Source organism: Crocuta crocuta, unplaced genomic scaffold (genome assembly GCF_008692635.1).
Source record: "Crocuta crocuta isolate KB4526 unplaced genomic scaffold, BGI_CrCroc_1.0 scaffold46, whole genome shotgun sequence".
Lineage (NCBI taxonomy): Eukaryota > Metazoa > Chordata > Mammalia > Carnivora > Hyaenidae > Crocuta > Crocuta crocuta.
The window spans coordinates 633702-648304 of record NW_027530975.1 but is presented as its reverse complement, the minus strand read 5'-3'; the positions used below and the strand labels follow the sequence as shown (position 1 = coordinate 648304).

The 14603-nt window shown below is 39.4% G+C and overlaps 1 protein-coding gene across 3 annotated transcripts in view; it reads right to left on the bottom strand.

Moving 5' to 3' along the window:
* Positions 1-14603, bottom strand: part of ANK3 (ankyrin 3) — a 338327-nt gene that overhangs the window by 86536 nt on the left and 237188 nt on the right. The gene's annotated exons all lie outside the window — the stretch shown is intronic.

The following is a 14603-nucleotide window of genomic DNA, read 5'->3' as shown; positions in this document are numbered from 1 at the left end:
CCACCCAGGTGCCCATTTTATTCCAGTCTTCTAGGACAGCATCTCCAGTAACTGACATGGCAAAAGGAATATCACAGAAGTAATACTAACCATGATTTCAGCTACTTGAACACATCTCCAAGTTCATCTTACAATTATAAAATTCTTTCCCATGTCTCAAAAACAAAACAAAACAAAACAAAAAAACAAAACCAACCCATCTTGCTTACTTTTGTTTCCAAGTGGGGCAAAGTAGCTAGCCAAAGCCTACTGCTGCTGCTCCAAGCATGCCCAGAAATATGCAGATCAACTCTGAATGCCGTGGACATGAGGCACAGAGAACAAGGGGAGCTGCCCTCCAGAGAAGAGAGGGGCTTGAAGACCCCTTCTCAATTGGGTATGTTTGTCAATTCAGATAGAGTTTGGGCTATGTAGGGGCCACCACTGGGGCCTAGAAAAACCAGTGGAGTTTTGGTGCAGAGCTCGGTGGCCTTAGTGTACCACAGATTTCTGTGAAGAACATTTGATAAATTCTGGGGCTGTGCAGAACAGGAAGCTAGAAACCTAACCAGAAAATCACTAAAAGGTGCAGTGTTGCTTCTTGGGAGCTTCATGAGAAAAAGATTTGGAAGTTTGGGACTTCTCAGGGGAGAGGATCACACAAGATTTTCACATAAGGACCTTGACGGGCCAGGGACCAAGCAGAGGTAGTCTGAGTCTACCAAGGAGGCAAATAATTTTGCCTCCTTTCAGCAAAATCTTAACTGGATTGAAATGATCAGCTGCCAGCCTATTTGTCTAGCAGAGGGAGGGTGCACCCTTTATGGAGAATTACATCATCAATGGGTGTGTCCTGTCTACAATTTTTTATATATTCATGCCCAGCATGTGGTGAGAAATGGCCAAGGATGGCGAGAGCACCCGAACAAACACAAAATAAAACATTCTATAAACAGACTCCCCGGTCATCCTACATTTTGAAGTAAGCAAATAAGAACTTTACAACAGCTCTGATTAGTATGTTGAAAAACAAGGAAGGAAAAAACAGAGGAAAGGAATTAAAAGATGGATATCTTAACAAGGCACTGAAATTACATAAGAATCAAATGGACATTTGCTCACTTCTAAATACAATATCAGTTCTTGACTAGGCACAATAGAAAACAGGGTTAGATAACTAGAAGTATAGATGGAGAAAGGTACAAAATAAAGGATTTAAAAGCAGCATGGAAAACACAGAAAATAGTATGAGACATGTGGGACACAGAGAAAGCTTTTAACATGTGTAACTGGACTCTCAGAAGAGAGAAAGGCAGAAGCTGTATTTGAGGAGAGAATGTCCTTCCTTAACTGGTCTCCCAGTCAGATCAGGACAGAGCCTCCAAGCAGAAAACGGAAACCTTCTCTGGGATTTCCCAGTGATTTAGAATTCAGTGGGAATTGAGATTTCCCAGTGAAATGTCCCTGGCCTATTACTTCAGTAGAAATAATGGGTGAAAAGCCTTTCTGCTCCATGCAGAGAGCTTCCAGTGAGCTTAGGAGTGAGCAAATAGCCAAGAGTCACTAGAAAGTTGTGAAGTGTCTAATATAAGGAATAAAATAAGCAAATAAGCAAACAGAACAAAAGCAAATGGGAAGAAACTGAGGCATTTTAGAGAGAAGAAAGCTTAAATTTTTTCATTAATATCCAGAGAGAGATGAGATCTTTTAATACTTATAAAGCAATAAAATATTAAGACAAAAAATCTCAGAGAAAAAGGAACTCATAGAAAGTAACAAATATGATAGCATTAAAGTTGAAAAAACATCTAGAAGTTAGGGGGAGATTTTCAAATATAGAAAATAGGAGAACATACAAGAAAGCAGAGGATTATTTCAGGAATTCCAAATCCATTTCCTTTCTCCAAAGAAAAAAGTTTTAGAAAGAAAAAATAGTGAAATAGAGAACAGATCAAAGAAATGATTCAAGAAACTTCCCCAAAGCAGAAGGCCTGAGCTCCCAGAGTAAAACAATCCACTTGAGTGACCAGCATTATGAATATAGACCCACTAGAGCACATCATCATGAAATTTTAGATCCTGGAGACGAAGAAAGAGCCTACAAATTTAAAGAGGAAAAATGATCACACATGGCAGACTTCCATCAGTCTTTTAACAGCAAAAACTGAAGTTAAAGGCAATGGAGCAATTCCTTCAGTGTCCTGAGAGGAAATGATATTCAACCCAGAATTCTAAAACCAGCCAAAAAAAAAAAGGTGTGAGAATAGAATTAAGATATCTTCAGAAATATAAAACCCCCCAAATATATTTCTTATGAACTCTGTAAGGAAACTATTGGAAGATGTATTCCAAAGTGAAGGATTAAACCAAGAAGGGGGAAGACACAGGGTGTAATATAAGGGAGTTTTCATGGTGGCAGTAAAGGAAGACCCAGGAGGACATCCGTGCAGTGGGAATGCAAGGAGTCTGATAAGCAAGACAGCTCACAGAGAGATAAAGTAAGCAGATGAAATTTACAGAACACCCAATGAGTGTGACCGTATTGAGAGGAGATTGGCATAACTGTGCAGGAACTGGCGGGCTGGACTAGTGATATGTACAGAGAACATGAAGCAAATACAAAAACCTCCAGGGAAAGCAAAATATTGTGCCAAGAGGAGAATGCAATCATATACTTCACATCTGTGGATAGCATTACATAGGCATAATAATAGAAGCACTAAATACTGGGACAACTAAAGTAAAATACAACCATTTGGGGAAATGTGGGGGGATGGAAAGTGTGCATGGTGGGAGAGAAGAAGTATTTAAAAAATAAAAACTTCATCTTTTATTTTGTGAAGTCCATAAATAATTCCTGAAATGGGTGAAAGCCAACAAGAAGCCACATATACATTTTAGACACCTGGAAGCACATGGTAAGAGTTATCAAAAGGTACCCTAAGCAGTTATGTTTGGAGAGAAGAAATTGGAGGCTGAAGGTATACATGTGAATTCTTTTTTTTCTGATGAGTTTGCCTTATAAAATGACATGGCTTTTTATTTGTATAACTTCAAGAATAAAACATAAATTTAAAAACTTACAGTGAATTACAAAGACTTGTTTTTTTTTTTTTTTTTTAAAAACAAAACCCTGAAATCAAATTGGAGAATAATAACAGTTCACAACAGCAAGGTCCTAACCCCAAAAGAGCAACACATCATCACTTCAGAAAGCTTCTAAATTCTACATGGATTAACCAATGATGTGTTAGTTGTCAGTCAGGCCTTATTTACCAATTTTACTGGCTTCTGGAGATTCCAACCAACTAACATTCAGAATAGGGCAAATATTAATATAAAGTTGGTAGTGATACTTTTAGCATACTATCAATCCTACATTTGGGGTCGTGAGGTCACTTTTCACGAAGGATCCATTTTTTTAAGTTGTAATAAATAAGTAATATCACTCCTCTTTGGTAATTACAGTAAATTATTTACCTTTGGAACTCTTAGAAACTTTTGCTCGCAACATGAATTATTGAAACACTGACTTATACCATGCAAGGAGCTATCACTGCCATCATGTACTATTTATGGAGGCATGAGGGTGCCAGCACACTGGGGTCCCAAGTCCCTGTCAGTCCTTCCTGACTCCTTTACTCTCCAAACTCTTTGCCACCCATTGACACTTTGTCATCATACAAATGAACAAATGTAATATAAGCAAAATATACTTGTTCAAAACGATGATCTGTAATGTCCCAATATTTGTCCCAACTATTTTTTTCCAAAGAGGTTTGCTTATGTTTATGAGCAGAACTACCAATTTTAATAACCTAAACACAAACAACATGTTCTTCCCACACTGTATCTCTTTAGACACAAAATAAAGCAATTTAACTGAACTTATATTTTTTGGCCTTTGCTTATCTTCATTTATTGAAAGCCCTTCTGGAGATGCCCCAATGTGACTTGCTGTCTTTATGATCCTTAGTGCATTTCTTTTTTTTTTTTTTCCTTTCTTATCTAGAGTGGTGAAAAACTAGTGTAGAAGCAGGGCAATGCTGACCTGCTCTTTCTTTCTTTTTTTTTTTTTTACAAATAGTTTATTGTCAAATTAGTTTCCACATAACACTCAGTGTTCATCCCCACAAGTGTCGTCCTCCATGCCCATCCCCCCCTCCCCCCACATCCATCAGTCCTCAGTTTTTGTCAGCATTCAAGAGTCTCTCATGGTTTGCCTCTCTCCCTCCTTAGTGCATTTCTTAACTTTTCCCAGTCTCAGTGTCCTTTAAGAACTCCAAACTGAGAGTCAGTTGCTGTGGTGATTGAATAAAAATGTACATCAAGGGCTCAGTCAGTTGAGTGTCTGACTCTTGATTTCGTCTCAGGTCATTATCCCAGAGTCATGGGATAGAGCCCCACGTCAGGCTCTTTGTACTGAGTATGGAGCCTGCTTAAGATTCATTCATTCTCCTTCCCCTTCTCTTTCTCTCTCCCCCCCATCTCTCCGTCCCTCCCCTGTTTGCACATGCTCATGTACACATATGTGATGCTCTCTCTCTCATAAAAAAAATAAAAATAAAAAATATCTGGCACCAAGGCCAGTGTTGGCATGGAGTCATGTTAATGTTTCCTTTTATGTGTAGTCATTTCTGCTTTCCAAAGGACTCTCATTTATAGTCGCCCATTTGTTAAAATACAGTAATAGGGGAAACACAGCAAAAACAACAACATTCCAGTGCCAGCACCAGTCCTTTACAGTTACATACACAGCATGCTTCTATCAAATCAATGGAGGCCATTCAGTTAGAAGAAGGCATCTTATAAATGTGTAGGACTTACTTATTAACTCAAAAACACTTAATGTTAACAATAGCAATACCAAAACTTACTGCATGTCAACTCAATGTCAAAGACTGTCCTAGACCTTTACATTTATGTATCCTTTGAATCCTCAGAACCTAGTAGCACTAGGAGTAATATTATACCCATTTCACAGGGTACAGAACTGAGGAAACTGAACTTCAGAGAGAAACTTCAAAAACGTGACAACATGAAATCAACACCGAGCACAGGGTAGCTTTAGTTAGTAGAACTCTGTGTTAAGGAAAAATTCACACTGACTTAATAAGAGCTTTTACTCCCACATCAAAAATGATATGAATAAGCACATCAGTTTTCATCTTAGAAGTGATGTCAAGGACCCTATTAAAGTCAAAATGCACATTATTCAACATAGTCCAAAGCCTGACTAATGATGATATCACAACCTCCACGAGCTTAGAGCTTAATACTTTCCAAAAATAGTTTCTCACTAGCCCTATTCATCAGATGAAAGAGAAGAGCAAGTATACACTGGCCTTATAAGAGGACACACCCAAATGCCCAGGTCTGGAAATAAATAGCGAGGCTTGAAAGAAAAGAGACAGGGAACATGAAAGTATATGCAAGGAAAAGAAAGAATAGCAATTAAGTTTAATATTAGATAATTCTCCAGGATGCCACTGTCAAACCCAAGTGTGGGGTGACACCAGTGAAGGTCCTTCTCTGTCAGCTCTGCTGCCGGGAGGCAGCAGAAGGTAGTCCTGTCGGTTAACTGGTGGCCTTGACATGCTATTGTTCACATAACCGGGTGGACCTCACAGTATCAGGTCACATGCAAAGCACAGTGCAGCTAATCTGAAAAACTGTAAACACAGTGTAATTAAGAAACATCTGGATGATGGCACCAGACTAGGAGCCCATGAAAGGAAAGGCTTGTAAGCACAATTTTATCCCATGGTCACAAACTATACAGGACCATGACAGGGGAACCCATGTGGGCATCGTTCCCTTAAACCAAGAATACATGACTTGGGTTTGACTTTGGCTACTCACGTCACTGCCCAGTGAATGACAAGTTGATCACCTTACTGAACCTCTATTTCTTCATTGGGCAATTGGTAGATGAGATTAACTGCCCTGATTCACTGTGAGAATGGAATGGCCCAAGTATTGTGAAAGTGATTTGAAAATTTTAAACTGCTATGCAAACAAAAACACAGATAATAATAATAATCCTAAACTTCCCAGTTTTTGTAAGTAAAGATAATTAACTTCTCAAGTTGATAGGACATTATGGCCCTCTATGTAGCTTTTGGGATAGCATATGCCTTCTCAGACGAAGCAGCCTGCTGGATTAACAAATTGTTGGCTGTGACAAATACTTGTGTAAATGTCAGCTCTCCCCGTGGTGAACATGCTTTGTTCAGTGTGCTGCATTTGGTGTATAAGTGTGGCAGCCCAGTGGTCAGCAACAGAATGGGTTGAAACAGCTATCGCACCTAAATTCTATTCTCAGCTCTATCACATAGCATCACTTGAGGTGACACTGAGCAAATGAAATACTGCTCTCAGCTTCAGCTTCTTTGTCTTATGTGGTAATGATAGTACCTAGTCCATGAGGAAGCTGAAGGCATGACATGAGATGATCCAGTGTGGATCCATGTTGTGGCACACCACAATAAGTATTGTAATCTACAGCAGATACTGAATGAAATGGCAGACTGCTAGGGGTCTGTATGGATATCCAGTGCAACTAGTTGGAAATATTCTTTTAACAAATGGATTCCATCTTAAAGACAAAAAGTCTAATCTATAGTAACTCAGAATAGAATAGTGGCTACCAGAGGCTCAGGGGTGGAGGAAAAGGGGGGATATTGATCAAAGGGTACACATTTACAGTATAAGGTTAGTAAGTTCTAGAAACCTAATGTATAGCATGGTGACTAGTTAATAAGAATGTATTATATTCTTGAAGTTTTCTAAGAGAGTAGATCTCAAATACACAAAAAAGATGGTAACTATCAGAAATGATGGATATGTTAATTAGCTTGATTATGGAAATCATTTTACAAATATATCAAAACATCATGTTGTACACCTTTAAAAATAGATTCAATAAAGGAAAACCTGATTTAAGCAGAAAATAAAATAAAAATTAAAGGTTGGAGCGCCTGGGTGACTCAGTCAGTTAGCGTCCAACTTCGGCTCAGGTCATGATCTTGAGGTTTGTGGGTTTGAGCCCCACGTTGGGATCTGTGCTGACAGCTAGCTCAGAGCCTGGAGCCTGATTTAGATTCTGTGTCTCTCTCTCTCTCTCTCTCTGACCCTTCCCTGCTCATGCTCTCTCTCTCTCTCAGAAATAAATAAAACATTAAAAAATTTGTAATTAAAGGTTGGCTAAAGTGGGTCTTCCCCCCCCCCAATGCTTCTTTTCTTAAAGTCAACTATTATTACTCCTAGGATTTATTTGATACTAAAATATAAATCATAGAAGCTGAGCTCTTTGCAACTTCCAAATCTCAATGGTATCAAAATTATTTAGCTGTCAACTTCTACAAAAGAAGGTGAATCAAGGTCAGCATGGAAGGTGTTAACACATCAACATCTAGTTCAAGACATCTAAATTAACTGTACCACCTTAAGTAAGTCACAACACCAACCTGTCTGCCTTGAAAAAAAATGTGTAATCTTGCTGACCAATCTGTGAGAGGTGTTGAATGGATCACCTGAGAAATGCTGGCAAAGCACTCTGAAGAGAAAAAGCAGCATATTAAATGTCACTAGTCAAAGGTGTTTATCTTCCAGGGGACTATCTCTAGCAAATCTTTAATCCCAGGCTGGCTACCTTCTGCCACCATGCACATTTCTGAGAGCCCCTTAGAATTACCTTCAACACCAGAAGCAGGAAGGCCAGTCTACTGATGTGGGGGCAGGGGAGGTGCAGGAGGAGAATGGAATGAGAGGTAGAGCAGGAAAAACTGAGTAGGAACATAACCAGCCTTTGGGATTAGGTGTTCTTCTTCTTTTCTATTACTGAGATAATTGCCTCGGTCTTGAAGTGACAGACATGCAATTTCTTCTGAGGAACGCTCCAATTCACTTACAAGTTGCTAATACATCAAATAGTACAAAACAGCATATAGATGACTAAATATACATGAGATCATCCTTAGCCTAAAAGAAGACCAAGTCGAACTCAAAGGATCTGGAGTGAGTGCTGGGCTGAGATAAATGAGAGTTACAAGGGTAGGGAAAGGGATGGCACCTGTCTCTAGGTATGGGGAGTCTAGAACACAGCCTCTAAAACTTACTACAGAAGGACCTCACAGCTCCCATTCAAACAGCCAATGCAACCATTTGTACACTACTGTAGTTAAACCTTCTAACCTGGTCACTCTTAGGAGCCCTGCCACTCATGCCCTTAGACATAAACCATGTGGGCAAATCTGCTGTGAGAGGAGAGGGCTGCAAAACGAAAGCAACCTCCTAAGAGAGGGCCAGGGCCACGCAGCTGCCCCCATTTCTCTCTCTTTATGGACGTGCTGCCTCTAGATCAATAGAATTGAAAGCAAATGGAAGGCCGTCATTCCTCAGGGATCAATTAGCAAAGAATGTTTTTCTAAAAGTTTTTGCTTTAGAACGCCCAAATTTATAGTTATGCTCTTAAAAGAAGGAACTGTTACTTAGTTCTAAAGACAAAGCATAAAACAATAGAATCTCAAGTCTGAATGACACTTTAAGCTGCTGGAAGACTTTCTATGTTGCCCTTGACATGTGGTTGTTCATGTCAGGTTTGGTCGCCACAATACAAGCATACTAGTGAGGACCAAACCCCCAATTAAACCAGCTTAAGATGCTCCCAGGCCCCCAGGGTTGGGAGGAAATTGAGATTAATTCACTGGTTTATGTAGCAGGAAAGTCTGGGAAGGACTAACTTCAGGCATAGCTGAATACAGCCATGGCTCAAAGTGTGGTAGGAACCTCCTATCTTCATGCTCCATCCTTAGCAGTTTTGGGTTGACATCATCTTTAGAGCTTAGCAACCCAAAAAAGCTAAAGAAAGTCTCAAATTTGAGTCTTATTAAACTTGCTTAGATTTTATATTTTAATCTAATCTAAACTTTAACCTAAAGTAATCACTGTAATCCAGGAAAAGGAATGCTCTGAATGGCCAGATTTGGGGCCCATCCTTAGAGGGGAAGGGATTTCTGATCCTTGTAAATTACACTGAGGAATGAACGGGGGAAGAGTTTTGATCATCAGATCCTGTCTCCCACCTATGAAAATGGAATGGGTGTACATAGGCAAAAACAATTCATATCCCTAAGTGATTTCTGCTCTTCTATTTTTGAATAACTACAGAAATTCATACTGGATTAAATGTTTCTGCCAGCTGTATATACCATCTCTTGGTCTTAATAATTCTAGAGTGATTCAAAGGAAGTGTAATTAATTGGTTAACCTGGAAAACATTTTTGACACTATCATGCCTCTACCTCGTATCTATGTGATGGTCAAGTATTTCCATTCCTTTAATAATGCTTTATATGCCATAATTTTTGGCATAATACTTTTCTCCATAATTTTCATAACTTATTGCTGAATAAGTTGTCAGTTCCTTTTAAGTCACATTAAATAAGGATTTATTATTAGAATTAGGCATAAGCATAATAAAAAACACATGTCTGGGGGCGCCTGGGTGGCTTAGTCAGTTAGGCGTCTGAATTCAGCTCAGGTCATGATCTCCTGGTTTGTGAGCTCGAGCCTCAAGTTGGGCTCTGTGCTGACAGCTCAGAGCCTGGAGCCTGCCTCAGATTCTGTGTTTCCCTCTGTCCCTTCCCCTCCCCCGCTGACACACTCTCTCTCTCTCTCTCAAAAAATAAATGAGCATTAAAAAGAAAATTTTATAAAAAAGAGTACATGTCTGAATATAATCTTTCCTGTCAAAAAATGGATAAAGATGATGGTACCACATCAATATTAAAAATAGCAACAAGTGTGAGACCCTGGAGGACAGAGAATAAAGTCCTAGGGCTCTTTGGTGGCTTCCTTCTCACACAGAGCAACACAGATGCACAGCCTCTAAGGAAGCAGCCTGGAGCCACATGGCCAGTGACTTTGCCATTTATCACCTATGCACCCTGAGGTAAGTTAGCTGACTATGCCTCAGTTTCTTCACTCTTTTAATGGAGCCAAGAAATAATCTCAAAGGGTTTTTGTGAAATACAAATGAGTCAATAATACTAAAACACTTAGAATACTGTCTGGCACATAGTAGGAGCTCAAAATGAACTGTTTTCACCATGATCACCATAAGCATCACCACCATACCTTGTGGCACAGCATCTACTGAATGTTATTCCATTTACGTAATGGGGACTGGCTGGTGTGGATCACACACAGCAATTATATAAGCCAAACCAGACAGTTGCTTTCAATAATTATGTCAGAAGAAATGAAAGAACCAGTCTATTGTATTCATCCTAGACAACTGGGCTTCAATCTGAAATCGTACCTTTTATTACTTCCTATTTGGAAAAGAATCTTTCCCAGCACAGATGGTCATCCAAGATGATCTGACACACACAAACCAGAGCTCATAAAACAAATACATTGTATGTTGAATGATCAATATACAAAAAGATCCCAGCCAGGGTTGCTTTAAATAAGTGATTCTCATGCAGAGATGCATCCCAGAATCACCCGTGGAGCTTTGAAAAACACACATGTCCAGGAACCCAGCCTGACAGATTCTGATTCCATAGGCATCATCTTTTCCAAAGAGCCACTGATGATTCTAATGTGTGCCCCAATTAAGAATTCTAGTAATCTTGGGGCACCTGGGTGGCTCATTCTATGAAGCATCTGACTCTGGGTTTCAGTTCAAGTTATGATCTCACCATTCATGGGTTCAAGCCTCACACTGAACTATGTGCTGACAGTGCAGTCTGCTTGGGATCCTTTCTCTCCCTCTCTCTCTGCCCCTTCCCTGCTCACGTACTCTCTCTCTCCCTCTCTCTCAAATAAATAAATAAACTTAAAAAATTATAGTAATCTCTACACCCAGCAAGGGGCTTGAACTCATGACCCCAAGCTTAAAAGTCATGCTCTTCCAAATGAGCCACTCAGGCGCTCCTTCTGCTACTTAGGAGATTCTGACTAGGAATCAGGGACTTCAGCTCTCAGTGCATTAAAAAATCTTAGGCTGGGCCACCCCTAGCCACAGAGCAATCATGTTTTCTTTTTAAGCTTTTATTCTAATACTGTACTTTGTTACATTAGTTTCAGGTGTATGATATAGTGATTCAATACTTCCATACGTTACCCAATGCTCATCACAAGTGCACTCCTTAATCCCCATCCCCATCACCTATTTAACCCATCCGTGCCACTGATAACCATCAGTTTGTTCTCTATAATTTAGAGTCTGTTTCCTTTTCTCTCTTTTTCCTTTTGTTTCTTAAATCCCACATATGAGTGAAATTATATGGTAAGCAATCATATTTAATAAATGTTTTTTATATTTATTTATTTTTTTGGGAGAGCACAGAGGGGAGGGGAACAAAGAAAGGGACAGAGGATCTAAGGTGGGCTCTGCGCTGACTAGCTGACAGCAGCAAGCCCAATGTGGGGCTCAAACCCATCAACTGCAAGATCATGACCTGAGCTGAAGTCAAACGCTCAACTGACTGAGCCACCCAGGTGCCCTTAAAAATTCTTCAAGATGATTCTCATGAGCAGTCAAGGCTGACAGTTACTGCTTTATATAATAAAATCTTCTGACAAATGCAAGGCATGATTTATTTACATACATATTTTCCGAGGCATATCTACAGGTGACTCTTGATTGCAAGGTAAAGGGAAGGTAAAAGGACAGGGAGTCCATGGAAAACCCAGTATCACAGTGGGAAGAGTCCACTCTTGATTATTCAGGGGAGAAGTAAGTGGTTTATAAACTGATCATGACTAAGGCTCAGCAGGGCACAAGGATGGGCTCACTTTTCCCAACACCCTTCCCAGCTCTGGCCTCTATACCTGCCTTCAACAGCACAGGTTCTTAGGAACATGGGAGTAACACGTCTATGCTAATTATCCTGAGTCTCAACTGTACTTTCACTGTGGTTAATGTGCAAACTCATTAATCAGCAGCAGGATAATAAAGGGGCAACAAACTATGCCTTGTGTTGGTGATGTCTACTCTTGTTGAAAATAAGCAAAACACATGGAGAGTTAATTTTTATTCATTTTCAACTTTATGTGTCCAAGCAACTTTAACTGGGCAATGACAGGGCAGTTTTGAATCTGACAGTAAGTTGTGTGTCATTGCTTCAAGAATTCTAAATATTTCAGGCTTCTGGCATGCTTTCAGACATAATTAATACTGTGGAGAAACTCCATTTTGAAGTTTATAAATACAGATTTAAAGGCATGATGGATACAAACTAATAATGTTTGCCACTTAGTTCTAATATAATGTCTGTGCTTTCTATTAAGCATCCTTCTAAAGTAAATCCTTCTCATTAGTCTTGCACAGTACACCAAGACCCTTCCCTTTAGCTTCTCTTTGAGGAATTAACCTCTTCTCTCTTCTATAATAAATGAGATACCAGACATTAAATAAGTTAACGTACCTCTTTCAGATTTTGTTTTCCCCTTTCCCCCTCCAAGTTTGTGTTTTGAAGGTATTCAAACAAATTAAGAAGTTGAAAAAACTGTAGAAGAAATACCCATATACACTTCACCTAAATTCAACATTAACATTTTGCCATGTTAGCGCTTGCACAAGCTCCCTCTCTCCACACATACATACTTCTTTTGGCTGAACCATCTGAAAATTAGTGGCTGACTTAACGATTACTTCATTACTGAAAACTGCAGCATGCATACCCCTGGAACGGAGATATTCCCCTGTAGAGCTTCAATAATGTTGTCACTGTTAACAAAACTAACAATAATTTTCTAACAATACAGCTAGTACATTGTTAAATGTCCTCATTTGTCCCTAACATGTCTTCATGTCTTTCATACTTTTTTTTCCCCGAATCTCTGGTGAATTTATTATGAAGTTGTGCGGCCAGGTATAATGTATGTGTTCCACAAGGAACGCCTGTCAGATCATGGGAATCTCTGCAGTCACTGAAGACAGCAACTTCCTACCTCTGCAGTTATCAACTTAAGATTTATTTGTAAAGGTTTCAAAATGTCCTACGCTCTTCTTCCCTTGACTAGTCTACAGAGCTGTCTGCGACATCCTCAGAGTTGCTTTTCAAACCGAAGCAGCAACAAACTCAACAAGAGAACAGCAGATTTACGTTTAAAGTTCTCTTTATCCTTTCTTTTCACAAATCCTTCATTCTGATTAAAGTTACCCCTTCCAGCCTCCCTGAGTAAGCTGGTGTTGGCAGTAGCTAAGAGGTAATGGTGTAAAACCCCGCAGAAGCCTGTTCGCCACCTGTAGCATGGCAATCATCTATATTTTAAAGTTGATGTGCAGAAATGCAGAGGAAGTGTAACTGGAAGTGGAGTAGCGGTGATGGTGGCAGTGATGGTGAGGTCATGGTGGTGATGAGGGTGACGGTACCAATTTCAGACCCTCGTCCCCAAGTAAATACGTATTCAGAAATATTAACCATCATTAGGTTCAATCAAGCATTTGAGATTCCAATACAGAACTAGGCACATGCTTTATATAAGACTAAAGTATTACTGATACCCAAGGAATCTACTATCACCTGCAATTTTGTAAGTTTTGTAGGGTTTCCTTAGGCATGGAGAATAATAGGCATTTCTACACCGGTGTCATTAATATATCCACTAACATCTCATTTCAGTTGGGAACATGAAAAGATCAGAATTACCCAACTAAAATAATGACCACGGCCAACCAAGAGGAAGCCCCTCAGAAAAATCTCAGCCAATACCTGCGCAACACCTTACACCCAAGAGCTTAGCTCCATTATTTGAAACAAGTGCTTTCTCTAGTGCTAATACCTACTTAAACCATGACATGTTATCACACCTATAATTATTCTACAAAGGCTGTTTGTGTCTGACCAAACCCTGAATAGCTACTGTATACACCTCTTTAAAACCTGTTCACTCAGAATGTTCCAGAGACTATAAAGCAATAAAATATTTATTGCAGGTTCTTGTGAAACTCCATGCACCTCTGTACATCAGGAAGTCAGCATGTCCCAAACACATGGGAGTCCCTGAAATCTGACTACCAGTTGCTTAAACTTCTAACGTGGCGATAACGTTACTATCACGTATTCACCTGCTCCAATTTACCTTCATTGTTCAGTGAATAAATGTAGCATGATTTCATTAATTATTTACATTGCTTGAATACGATAAGTCACCTTCAAAATTAGTTTTATGGCCCATCATTAGCTCATGACTTCACATTTAAAACCAAGTATTTTGTGTATCTAGAATAATGAATATGTGCCCCTATGCAGCAGGACGGCACTGATGGAAATTCCTGCATTAAACTAGCATCTATTCAACCATAATGATCAAAAGAAGAAACTGCGTGAACACCAGCAGAGGTTCTGATAGAAAACAAAACACTATCATATCTCAAGAAGCCCATCACAGTCAGCTTTGAAGCTAAGGGATCAAAAACTTGATCAATCTCATTTTTAACTACATGCTAAAAACAATTCTAGCAAATTCCAGCATGCACCCACAATTTGTTTAGGAAAATCAAACACTCATGTGGATAATGTCAGCAACTTGAGCTACCAATTATTATCAACTCTTCAAAAAAATTGAAATAGATTTGACCTAGTAATGAGAAAGATGTCTGGTGT